The sequence below is a fragment of the Bos grunniens genome, chromosome 2 (assembly GCF_055505025.1).
Source record: "Bos grunniens cultivar Pamir isolate PY7600 chromosome 2, Bosgru_T2T1.0, whole genome shotgun sequence".
In the NCBI taxonomy this organism is placed as follows: domain Eukaryota; kingdom Metazoa; phylum Chordata; class Mammalia; order Artiodactyla; family Bovidae; genus Bos; species Bos grunniens.
In genome coordinates this window covers 87353142-87366705 of record NC_141166.1, presented here as the reverse complement: position 1 = coordinate 87366705, position 13564 = coordinate 87353142, and the positions used below count along the sequence as shown (strand labels likewise).

The following is a 13564-nucleotide window of genomic DNA, read 5'->3' as shown; positions in this document are numbered from 1 at the left end:
GAGTCCCTCAGACTGCAAGGAGATCCAACCAGTCCATCCTAAAGGAGATCAATCCTGGGTGTTCATTGGAAGGACTGATGTTGAAGCTGAAACTCCAGTACTTTGGCCACCTGATGCAAAGAGCTGACTCATTTGAAAAGATCCTGATGTTGGGAAAGACTGAGGGCAGGAGGGGACGACAGAGGATGAGATGGTTGGATGGCGTCACCAACTCAATGGACATGAGTTTGGGTGGACTCTGGTAGTTGGTGATAGACAGGGAGGCCTGGTGTGCTGCGGTTCATGGGGTTGCAAAGAGTTGGACATGACTCTGCAACTGAAATGAACTAAACTGACTAGATCAACCTTTGTTGGTAAAGTAATGTCTTTGCTTTTTAATATGCTGTCTACGTTGGTGGTCAAAGCTTTTCTTCCCAGGAGCGAGCATCTTTTTATTTCATGGCTGCAATCACCATCTGCAGTGATTTTGGAGCCCCCCGAAATAAAGTCTGTCATTGTTTCCACTGTTTCCCCATCTATTTGCCATGTAGTGATGGAACCAGATACCAAGATCTTGTTTTCTGTTGTTTTAAGCCAACATTTTCACTCTGCTCTTTCACTTTCATCAAGAGACTCTAATTTTCTTGGCTTTCTGCCATAAGGGTGGTGTCATCTGTGTATTTGAGGTTATTGATATGGCTCCTGGCAATCTTAATTCCAGTTTCTGCTTCACCCAGCCCAATATTTCTTATGATGTACTCTACATATAAGTTAAATAAGCAGGGTGACAATATACAGCCTTGACACACACCTTTCCTGATTTGGAAGCAGTCTGTTTTTTCATGTCCAGTTCTAACTGTTTCTTCTTGACATACATACAGATTTCTCAAGAGGCAGGTCAGGTGGTCTGGTATTCCCATCTTTTGAAGAATTTTCCACAGTTTGTTGTGATCCACACAGTTAAAGGCTTTGGTGTAGTCAATAAAGCAAAAGTAGATATTTTTCTGGAACTCTCTTGCTTTTTTGATGATATAGAAGATGTTGGAAACTTAATTTCTGGTTCCTCTGCCTTTTCTAAATCCAGCTTGAACATCTAGAAATTCATGGTTCATGTACTGTTGAAGCCTGGTTTGGAGGATTTTGAGCATTACTTTGCTAGTGTGTGAGATGAGTGCCATTGTGCAGTAGTTTGAACATTCTTTGGCCTTGCCTTTCTTTGGGATTGGGATGAAAGATGACAATTTCCAGTCCTGTGGCCACTGCTGAGTTTTCCAGATTTGCTGGCATATTGAGTGCAGCACTTTCACAGCATCATCTTTTAGGATTTGAAATAGCTCCATTGGAATTCCATCACCTAAGGGAGTGCATACTTCAAAGTCATTGGCCAAAAAAGTAAAACAAATGAAATCTTCATGGGTTTTTCAAATCTGAAACTAATGTAAAAGGTGGATATTAGATTTTATACTTTAGAATTGTTTATATGTGTTTCAGCGTTCTCCAGAGAAACTGAACCAATGGAAACCAATGGAACTATTGGCTCATGTAGTTGTGGAGACTGATATGTCTGAAATTCGTAGGGTAGGCTGGTACTCTAGAAATTCAGTTAGGGTTTCCATGTTGCAGTCTTGAGGAATTATCTTTTTTCTCTGGAAAATTTCAGTCTTTGCTTTTAAAGCCTTCAACTGAATGAGGCCCACCCACATTATGGAGAGTAATCTGCTGTACTTAATGTCAGTTGATTGTAAAAGTTATCCCATCTGAAGGACCTTTAGACTAATGTTTGATCAAACAACTGGGCACCATAGAGCCTAACCAAGTTGACACATAAAATCAACTATCATAATGCCCATGTCATGTATAATAATAAATACAAAAAAAAAAAACTCAAAGGTTTTGAGAATTGCAGATTAAGAAAAAAAATGGAATATTTGTATTTATTATTATACATGATTTCTTAGTAATAACTCTCATAACTACTTTATTTTACAGACATAAATTCATGTAGAAGGACATGGGCATAAATCCCTGTGTTGATTAATTATTTTGGGAGCCTGGAATCACCTTGAATTAATTCGACAGGTAACTTTAGAATATAATAGCCAACATTAATTTTATTATATTATGACAACTATGGGGAAACTAGCAGATTTGCAAATAGACCACCTATCATACTGATAAAGGGGAACTGCCCAATGTATAAGAAATGTATATTTAGAGCAATTTACAGGTTCTGATTTTAAAAGTTTTGTCATATTAAATATAACGAGATAAGAATTTGAAGAGTTTAGGAACTTAAAAATAATTAAATTTGGAGATTAACAGTGAGATTTTTATTAATTCCTTTTTGAACTATTTTTCTAACTGAAAAAGATAAAGCTTTTTAAAAAGCATCAATGTAATTGTTTTTAACATATTGAGGGATGCTTTTCTTTGTGATGCACATCTTTGTAACTGTTCAGTTACTATCTGCTGTTATCTTGCAGAGATACCAGTCTAGAATCAGAATTTCTATACATAGCTCTTTTCAAATACCCCACCTGTACTTATTCCATGAAAGAGGATATTGGTGAGAAGATATTTAATTTCAAGGTAACTGAGACTGAATTTGGATTCTGTATTTGAGTTTCCCAGAGAAACAGAACTACTAGTAGGAAGTGTGTGTGTGTGTGTGCATGCATGTGCATGCACACAAAGGCATGCCTGTGGCAAGAGGGAAAGAGAGAGATGAATAGTTTAAGAAATTGATTCACGTGATTATGGAATGCTAAAAATCTTCAGGGTAGACCAGCAGACTAGAAACTCAGGAAAATGTTGTAGTTTGAGTTCCAATGTAGTCTACTGGCTCCATTACTTGTTTGAGACAGGTTGTACTTTTTGTTGTATATTTTGTTGTATTTGTTGTATTAAGGTGTTCAGTTAATTGGGAAAGGCCAGTTTGAGAAGAGCAGATTACCTTCTGAATTGCATAGCTGATCCTTGAGCAACATGGATTTGAACTGTGTGGGTACACTTATATATGGATTTATTTTTAGTAGTACAGTACTATAGGACCCAAGGTTAGTTGAATCCCAGGATATGGAGGAATCCCAGGATATGGCCCTCACATGTATGGAGGGCCAAGTACAAGTTATAAATTGATTTCTGACTTTGTGGAGAGCTGGAGCCCTTAACCCCTTCGTTGTCCAAAGGTCAATTGTATATACTTTGAAGGATAAATTGCCCATGCCAAATCCATTGACATAAATGTCAATCTCAAAAAACTACCTTCATAGAAACATACAGAATAGTGTTTGATTAAACATCTGGGCACTGAGGCCCAGCCAGTCTGACACTGGCCAGTCTGACATAAAATTAACCCTCATAGATTCTTCACTGATTTACACTATGAACTGGAATAACCTGTGGATTAATAATACCAAGAAGAAAAGAGACTAGGAATCAATACATAGTTTTTTATAGGCTTCATATTCATAAATTTCATTGCTCAATTTTTAAAATTATTTTCAGGATTTTTAAGTAAAAATAAAATTCTAATATTGACCTCAGCAGAAAAGACTGTGTAAAATGAAAATGACTGTGAAGCAGCAGGAGAAGAGGTGTAAGGGTCAGCACAGCAGGAAATGAAAAGCAGTTCTTTTATGCTGGTAAAACATGCTGTGCATCTCCTCCCTAATGGGCATGCTCTCTGTCTTTCCTCTGCACCACTGACAACAGCTGTGGAGTAGTGTGCAGAGCTTATCTTGTGGCTTCTCTGACACCCACATGGTTTTCCTGAAGCAAGGGTGTTCAGTGAAGAGAGATAGCCATACTGGCAGAGTTGAACTCAGGGATTTGTAATCCAATCAGATTTGTAGATAATCTTTCTTTATTCCCCACTGTGAGATCAAGCTGGCTGCAGTGATATGGAGAGACACATATTTTTCTAGTTGACCAGTAATCAAAAATCATAACAATAAAGCAAACTAATTCTAGTCAGCCAAGAGGACAGTTGTTTACTCATTCACCTTTCTTCCTGTCTTTAGTCAGAGTTGGGTGTTTGAGTGACTCCAGGCCTGTGTGCATTCTGATCAGCTGCACTAGCCCTTTACTAAGCTGTTTTACTCTTACTACCCCAAACTTCTATAGAATTGCTCCCATGTCTTTCACCACCAGGCTTCTCACCTTTTGCCGGTTCCAAGTCCACACAACCAGCCAGACTAAAGCAGAATTAGAAACCTTTTCAGGTTAATTTTATTTACCTTCCAAAATTCAAGAAAGATTTCTACAGAAAGAAACTGTCATTAATGATATCAATTTAAGTACTATCCATCTTGGGAAATAAACATGGAATTAGACATCATATGGAGACTAATGGCACTGAAGATCTTTATAGGCTTTTTTTCTCACCTGAAAAGATGGCTTAGTTATATTTGAGCAAATGTGTTTTAGAACAATTTCTCGATATCCTTTGATACTCTCTCACAAGATCTTATTCATTTTAACTTACAGAGATAAACAACAACAAAAAATACACAGAATAGGCATACTATACAAAATTAACCAACAAAATTTCTCAATAGGAAGTAGTTATTTTAACTAATGGGTTCTTTCTTAATTAACATGGCAAAACAGTCTAGCTTAATGTGTTTACATTTATTCTTCTGTTCCTTAGGCCAATTGTGTTTTTAATCTCTCTTTTATCTTGCCAAATTCTATTAATGAGTTTATTTAAATAAATAAAACATTAGGTTAGTAAAAATAGTAACGTATATCAGCTAATCACAATTATCTAGCCATAGTTTAGCTTTCTTCCCACCATATACTAAACTGGCCCTTTCATTAACACACAGATTTTTTTCAAGGTAAGCATTAAATTTTTCTGACAGAATTTTTATGGTACTAAAATAAATTGTGCATGTGCGTATGTGTGTGTGTGTATAAATGTTGCCAGTTTTGAATGGATATTCCAAGTTGAATCCCTTGGGAAGCAGACTCTGAAAGATGGGCATTCAGGAAGTTTATTAGGGGGTGCAACATTAGAGCAATTCCTATGCAAGGAACGGGGGAGGAACAGAATTGGCAGATAGAGAATTACAGTCGAGACTGTGAAGCTGAGATGGCCCTTGAGAGTTGTCCAGTTGAGCCAAGGGCCTGGACCTGATACTCTCATTTGGACAAGTTTTGGGATGATGACTGACCCAAGAAGTGTGAGATGGACAGGATAGCTTTCTCCAGGCAAGGGCAATTTCCAGAGAAGGCTAATAGCTGAGGAATACCAACCAGCAATAGACAAGTAAAGTGAGTCTTAGTTCATAAAAATAAATTATTAAAGGAGAAATTTGAAACAGTGTCTCAACTTATTTTTATCAATACTTTTTTCTTCAGTTCAGTTCAGTTCATGTCTGACTCTTTGGGACCCCATGAATCTCAGCACACCAGGCCTCCCTGTCCATCACCAACTCCCAGAGTTCACTCAGACTCACTGCCATCAAGTCGGTGATGCCATCCAGCCATCTCATCCTCTGTCGTCCCCTTCTCCTCCTGCCCCCAGTCCCTCCCAGCATCTGAGTCTTTTCCAATGAGTCAACTCTTCACATGAGGTGGCCAAAGTACTGGAGTTTCAGCTTTAGCATCATTCCTTCCAAAGAAATCCCAGGGCTGATCTCCTTCAGAATGGACTGGTTGAATCTCCTTGCAGTCCAAGGGACTCTCAAGAGTCTTCTCCAACACCACAGTTCAAAGGCATCAATTCTTCGGCGCTCAGCCTTCTTCACAGTCCAACTCTCACATCCATCTAAACACTTAGTGCCCTCTTCAATGTTTCTCTGAGAGTAATAAGATAATCATTTATCTTTTCATTTTTGGGTACTGTCTTTAGATAATGGGGAGTTCATTTAAACACACTGTAAATCTAAATTTAGACTGTTTAAGCAACTTGAAAAAAGAGAAAGAAAAAGACATAAATATACATAATTTCTAAATAATCACCATGTAAGTTTTACCCGATTTTACATACATTTTCCATCTGGATTTTACACATATATTTCTATTCTAATTAAAACAAAATGCAGAAATAATCCAGTTATTGTCAGAATTTTATGGTGTACTTTGATAAGGTTCATGTTTTAAGCTATAATATTATAATCTCAAATATAAACTGAAACGTGGTTTGTAAAACAATAGTATATTAAATGCCAATAAGAAATTTTGGTGGCATATTTGTTTAGTAATGAAAAAAAACTGAAATTTTATAGCAATTTAGGAAATAACTTTTTTTTTTTTTTTGGGTGTTAGTTCTAAAAGGTCTTGTAGGTCTTCATAGAACTGTTCAACTTCAGCTTCTTCAGCATTACTGGTTGGGGCGTGGACTTGGATTACTGTGATATTGAATGGTTTGCCTTGGAAACGAACAGAGATCATTCTGTCCTTTTTGAGATTGCATCCAAGTACTGCATTTCAGAATCTTTTGTTGACCATGATGGCTACTCCATTTCTGCTGAGGGATTCCTGCCCGCAGTAGTAGATATAAAGGTCATCTGAGTTAAATTCACCCATTCCAGTCCATTTCAGTTCACTGATTCCTAGAATGTTGACATTCACTCTTGCCATCTCTTGTTTGACCACTTCCAATTTGCCTTGATTCATGGACCTGACATTCCAGGTTCCTACGCAATATTGCTCTTTACAACATTGGACCTTGCTTCTATCACCAGTCACATCCACAGCTGGGTATTCTTTTTGCTTTGGGGGACTGGAATGCCAAAGTAGGAAGGTAAGAAACACCTGGAGTAACAGGCAAATTTGGCCTTGGAATACGGAATGAAGCAGGGCAAAACTAATATAGTTTTGCCAAGAAAATGCACTGGTCATAACAAACACCCTCTTCCAACAAGACAAGAGAAGACTCTACACATGGACATCACCAGATGGTCAACACCAAAATCAGATTGATTATATTCTTTGCAGCCAAAGATGGAGAAGCTCTATACAGTCAGCAAAAACAAGACCAGGAGCTGACTGTGGCTCAGACCATGAACTCCTTATTGCCAAATTCAGACTTAAATTGAAGAAAGTAGGGAAAACCACTAGACCATTCAGGTATGACCTAAATCAAATCCCTTATGATTATACAGTGGACGTGAGAAATAGATTAAAGGGCCTATATCTGATAGATAGAGTGCCTGATGAACTATGGACAGAGGTTCGTGACATTGTACAGGAGACAGGGATCAAGACCATCCCCATGGAAAAGAAATGCAGAAAAACAAAATGGCTGTCTGGGGAGGCCTTACAAATAGCTGTGAAAAGAAGAAAAGTGAAAAGCAAAGGAGAAAAGGAAAGATATAATCATCTGAATGCAGAGTTCCAAAGAATAGCAAGAAGAGATAAGAAAGCCTTCCTCAGCGATCAATGCAAAGAAATAGAGGAAAACAACAGAATGAGAAAGACTAGAGATCTCTTCAAGAAAACTAGAGATACCAAAGGAACATTTCATGCAAAGATGGGCTCGATAAAGGACAGAAATGGTATGGACCTAACAGAAGCAGAAGATATTAAGAGGAGATGGCAAGAATACACAGAAGAACTATATAAAAAAATATCTTCACGACCCAGATAATCACGATGGTGTGATCACTGACCTAGAGCCAGACATCCTGGAATGTGAAGTCAAGTGGGCCTTAGAAAGCATCACTATGAACAAAGCTAGTGGAGGTGATAGAATTCCAGTTGAGCTATTTCAAATCCTGAAAGATGCTGTGAAAGTGCTGCACTCAATAGGCCAGCACATTTGGAAAACTCAGCAGTGGCTACAGGACTGGAAAAGATCAGTTTTCATCCCAATCCCAAAGAAAGGCAATGCCAAAGAATGCTCAAACTACCACACAATTGTATTCATCTCATACGCTAGTAAAGTAATGCTCAAAATTCTCTAAGCCAGGCTTCAGCAATATGTGAACCGTGAACTTCCTGATGTTCAAGCTGGTTTTAGAAAAGGCAGAAGAACCAGAGATCAAATTGCCAACATCCGCTGGATCATCGTAAAAGCAAGAGAGTTCCAGAAAAATATCTATTTCTGCTTTATTGACTATGCCAAAGCCTTTGACTGCGTGGATAACAATAAACTGTGGAAAATTCGGAAGGAGATGGGAATACCAGACCACCTGACCTGCCTCTTGAGAAACCTATATGCAGGTCAGGAAGCAACAGTTAGAACTGGACATGGAACAACAGATTGGTTCCAAATAGGAAAAGGAGTACATCAAGGCTGTATATTGCCACCCTGTTTATTTAACTTCTATGCAGAGTACATCATGAGAAACGCTGGACTGGAAGAAACTCAAGCTGGAATCAAGATTGCCAGGAGAAATATCAATAACCTCAGATATGCAGATGACACCACCGTTATGGCAGAAAGTGAAGAGGAACTCAAAAGCCTCTTGAAGAAAGTGAAAGTGGAGAGTGAAAAAGTTAGCTTAAAGCTCAACATTCAGAAAATGAAGATCATGGCATCCGGTCCCATCACTTCATGGGAAATAGATGGGGAAACAGTGGAAACAGTGTCAAACTTTATTTTGGGGGGCTCCAAAATCACTGCAGATGGAGATTGCAGCCATGAAATTAATAGACGTTTACTCCTTGGAAGGAAAGTTATGACCAACCTAGATAGCATATTCAAAAGCAGAGACATTACTTTGCCAACAAAGTTCGTCTAGTCAAGGCTATGATTTTTCCTATGGTCATGTATGGATGTGAGAGTTGGACTGTAAAGAGGGCTGAGCACCAAAGAATTGATGCTTTTGAACTGTGGTGTTGGAGAAGACTCTTTAGAGTCCCTTGGACTGCAAGGACATCCAACCAGTCCATTCTGAAGGAGATCAGCCCTGGGATTTCTTTGGAAGGAATGATGCTAAAGCTGAAACTCCAGTACTTTGGCCACCTAATGCGAAGAGTTGACTCATTGGAAAAGACTCTGATGCTGGGAGGGATTGGGGGCAAGAGGAGAAGGGGACGACAGAGGATGAGATGGCTGGATGGCATCACTGACTCGATGGACGTGAGTTTCAGTGAACTCCGGGAGTTGGTGATGGACAGGGAGGCCTGGCGAGCTGCGATTCATGGGGTCACAAAGAGTTTGACATGACTGAGCGACTGATCTGATCCGAGGAAATAACTTGGTTAATTTTAATTGAGTTTAACACTAATTTGTTTTCTTTGAATCATAACTTTGAAGTCAATTCACATATTTTGAGACTACCCCTTAGGACCTTGGTCACCCCATGGAAGAAGTAGAATCTTGAGATTGGGAAGAGTATCCTGGACTCTTTGACGCTATGGGAAGAGTTCTTCACATTGTTGGTACACGGATGTTCTCTCTGTAACTATTTGTTCAACTCTAGGCACATTTGTGGCATGTAGACGTGACATAAAAGACAAGTGCTCACTCTATCTGAATCTCCTTTCTAGTGGGTGGGAAGACCTTTCATTCCTCTTAGAATTAAGCATGACAGGGTGACTATTTATGACTAGATAGCTATGAGCCACTCAAGGCCCTTAAGGATAGATATGGATTCAGTACCTCTCATTTTCTCTGCTGAGTGATGTAATATACATATTGAGACAGCAGCACTTCAAAATCAAGTTAGCCATGATCCCTAAATTACTGTTTGGAAAGTAATTTATTTTTGTCTATGGTATAGTCTTTCTTTTGCTTATGGCTGTCTAGTTTTCCCAACATCATTTATTAAAGAGACTGTGCTTCCCCCACTGTATATTCTTTCCTCCCTAGTTGACCATGTACATAAAGGGTTATTTCTGGGCTCTCTACTCTGTTTCATTGATCTGTGTGGGTATCTTTTTTTGTGCCATTACCATACTGTTTTGATTACTGTAGCTTTGTCGTATAATTTGAAATCCAGGTGCATCATGCCTCCAGTTTTGTCCCTCTTTTCCAAAATTATTTTGGATATTTGAGATCTTTTGTGGATACATTCAAATTTTAGAACTTTAAAAATTTTATTTCTGTGAAAAATGCCATTGAGCCTGTAGGTTGCTTTGGGTAATATGGACATAATAACAATTATTTCATCCAGTCTGGGAGTACAGACTATGTTTCCATTTATTTGTGCTTGCTTCAGTTTCTTTCATCAGTATCTTGTAATTTTCAGTGTATAGAGCTTTCTCCTCCTGGGATAAATTTATTCCTGGGTATTGTTTTTGATCAACTGTAAATGGGAATTTTTCTTACCTTTTGTTCTGGTGGTTCACTTTTAGTGTATAAAAATGCAGCTGATTATTGTACATTGATTTTTTTGCCCTGAAACTTTGCTACTTTTGTTTATTATTTCTAATAGTCTTTTGGTGGATTCTTATAGAATTCTCCAGGTAAGAATACTAGAATGAGAAGCCATTCCCTTCTCCAGGGGTTCTTCCTTACCCAGAGATCAAACCCAGTTCTTCTGCATTGCAAGGAGATTCTTTACCATCTGAGCCACCAGGGAAGCCCAATAATTTAGGATTTTCTATATATAAATAATTTTGTCCACAAATAGTGATACTTTTACTTTTTCCTTTTCAAATTGTATGACTTTTTTCCTGCCTGTTTGCTGTGGCTAGAATTTCCAACACTATGCTGAATAAAAGTAACAAGTATTACTTTTCTTGTTCTGATAATAAAAGAAATAATTCCAACTTTTCACCACTGAGGATGATATTAGTTGTGGGCTTGCTGTATGTGGCCTTTATTAAATGGAGACACACTCCTTCTTATACTCACTTTGTTGAGAGTTTTTAATGATAAAGTTGAAGTGTGTTGAAAGGTTTTGGTGCATCTGTTGAGATTATTAAATGATTTTTATCTTTCATTTTGTTTATGTGACTTGTCACATTGATATAAAGATATTAAACCATCCTAGCATCCTTGGGATAAATTTTATTTGAAATAGCATATAATCCTTTTATTGTATTAATGAATTCAGTCAGGTAATTATGTTGAGAGTATTTCCATCTTGTATATATTATAAATACAAGTTTATTACTATAAAAGTTTCAAAAATGAAATTTTGAGTAAGGAAGAAATTTTTGGTGAATTTTATGCAGATACTTTCTCTCATTGAGTGACATATATACTAGGGTCTCAGAAGATGACAGTTCTTTAGAATATAGTTCTGATTCTGATGACATGAATATTAGACCAATAAAAAGGCAGAAAACCTTAGTGATTCTGATACAGAAAGTGAAAATGAAACTCTTGGTCCTAAGAACACTACGGGCATATCAGGTGTAATTATTGAACATAATAACCCACAAAGTGTTAGCAAAATAAGAGAATTAGATTTTGGCTGGCTAAAATAAAAATCACTGACCATAGGTTTAGTTTTAGTTTCTGCAAAAATCCCCTGGTCAATAATAAGTTACATTAAGGTATGGGTATTCTTTTCTTAGACATGATACTATTGCACACTTGATAGACTATAGTGTAACTACAACTTTGTGTATACTGGGAAAACAAAAAATGTGTGTTAACTCACTTAACTGACTTTATTGTGATATTTTCTTTATTGCTGTGGTGTAGAACTAAACCTGTCATATCTCTGATAGGCTTGTATCTAGTATAGATTTTTTACTTTTCAGTTATTATGAAGCTCACATGTAACAGCTGGTGCTTATCTATTTTATGTTGATACCAGGTTAAGTTTGAATGTACTCTAACTCTATATTTTTACCCCCAACATGTTTTATGTTTTGATGTCACATTTTCATCTTTTTATTTTGTTTATCCATTATCTAATTATCATAGTTATAGTTATTTTTTTACTACTTTTATCTTTTAACCTTCATGCTAGCTTTAATGTGATTGATACATTACCTTACTGTATATTTACATTGACTAGTGAAATTTTTAACTTTCTGTGTTTTCTTGTTACTACTTAGGGCCTTTTCAGTTAAAAAATTTTTTTTAATATTTTCTGTATGGTTGATTTAGTGGTGACCAACGTCCTTACCTTTTGTTTGTTTGGAAGTTCTTTATTTCTTTTTTAATTTCTGAATGTTAAGCTTGCCAAGTAGAGTGTTTTTGGTGGGCTTTCTTTTTCTCTATAACACTTTGAATCTATCCACACCACTCCTTTCTGGCCTGCATTTTTCTGCTGAGAAATTTGCTGCTGTTCTTGGTGGCTCCCTTATATGTTACAAGTTGTTTTCTCTTGCTGCTTTTAGATTTTTCTCTTTCTTTCTAACTTTTTCCATTTTAATTACAGTGTCTCTTGGTGTGCATCTCTTTGGCTTCTTCTTGTCTGGAACTTTCCTGGCTTGCTGAGTCTGGATGTCTGTTTTCCTTCTCTAGGTTAGGTAAATTTTCAGCCATTATTTCTTCGAATCAGTTTTCTGCCCCATTTTCTTTTCTTTTTCTGGAATCCCTAAAATGCAAATGTTATTCTGCTTGATGTTGTCTCATAGGTCCCTTAAGCTATCTTAACCTTTAAATTTTTTTTTGCTTTTTGTTGCTCTGTTTGGATGAGATCTACTATCCAGTCTTTCAGGTCACTGATTTGTTCTTTTGCTTCATCTATTCTGCTGCTGATCCCATCTAGTATAATTTTCAGTCAGTTATATTCTTCAGCTCTGTGGCTTCTGTTTGCTAATTTTTTATATTCTCAGTCTCTGTTTAATTTCTTGCTGTGTTCATCCATTCTTCATTCAAGTTAGTGAGCATCTTTATGACTATTATTTTAAACTCTTCATTAGGCAACTTATTTATTTCATAAACATTTTTATTTTGGGGGTGGATTATCTTGGTTTTGTTTCAAATATACTCTTCTGTCACCTGATTTTGCTTGGTTCTCTGTGTTTATTATTATGTATTACATGAAAGTGCTCTCTCTCCTGGCCTTCAGAGAGTGACCTTGTGTAGGGGATGAGCTTTCTCATTTACCCTTTCCCCAGCTCTTGGTTGTCTCTTGAACCTTTATGACTGCCCAAGCAGCCTGTTATTTTTCTCTTGATAGGGCCCAGTTTTTGATGGTGTCAAGAACTGTCTTTTTGTTTCATATCCATGGTACACAGAAAAGCTGTACTTCTGGCGTCCAGAGCCAGGTGTTTAAGGGGCATCCCCTTTGTGGGCTGCATTTGCTGGCTGACTGGGCGTGGGGGGACACTGCATTGACTCAGGGCCATGGCACTGGGCAGCTGGCTTTAACAGAGCTGTGGGAGTGGCATGAGGGTGGGGCACACCCATTGGCTCTAACAAGCTAGAAGGAGAGTATTAAAATGGTGGTGCCTGCTAGTGGCCGTGCTAGCAAAATATATGGAGAAGACAAAAATGGCACGTGCCATCACTTCCATCCTGGAGAGAGTCCCAGCAGGTTCTGATGTTTTAGCAGATGCTCTTAGACTAGCAAATAATTCTTCTTCACATATGGTTGAGGTTCTTCCTAAACAGCTGTTTCTGTGCTGAATCCCAGGGTGAATGAGACAGCATGAAGTCCGTTTAAGAGCAGAATCTCTGTTTCTTATTATCCCAGGTTCTTCTGCCTGCAAGCCCTATTGGGTTTTAAAGCCAGTTGTTTCGAGAGCTTGTCTCTGGTGCAAGACCCAGGGACTGGGGTCC

At 37.7% G+C, this 13564-nt stretch overlaps 1 long non-coding RNA gene across 42 annotated transcripts in view; it reads left to right on the top strand.

Annotated features, from left to right (window-relative positions):
• Positions 1-13564, top strand: part of LOC147378299 (uncharacterized) — a 677507-nt gene that overhangs the window by 33781 nt on the left and 630162 nt on the right. For 6 of the 42 annotated variants that reach the window (XR_015145843.1, XR_015145823.1, XR_015145825.1 and 3 more), the window contains exon 3: positions 1969-2058. The exons of 33 other annotated variants lie outside the window; for them this stretch is intronic. This is a non-coding gene — a long non-coding RNA (uncharacterized LOC147378299). Of the gene's footprint in view, positions 1-1968; positions 2059-5343; positions 5993-6252; positions 7855-13564 lie in introns of those variants that run through there. 3 more of the 42 variants (XR_015145851.1, XR_015145862.1, XR_015145858.1) reach the window with 3 other exon arrangements.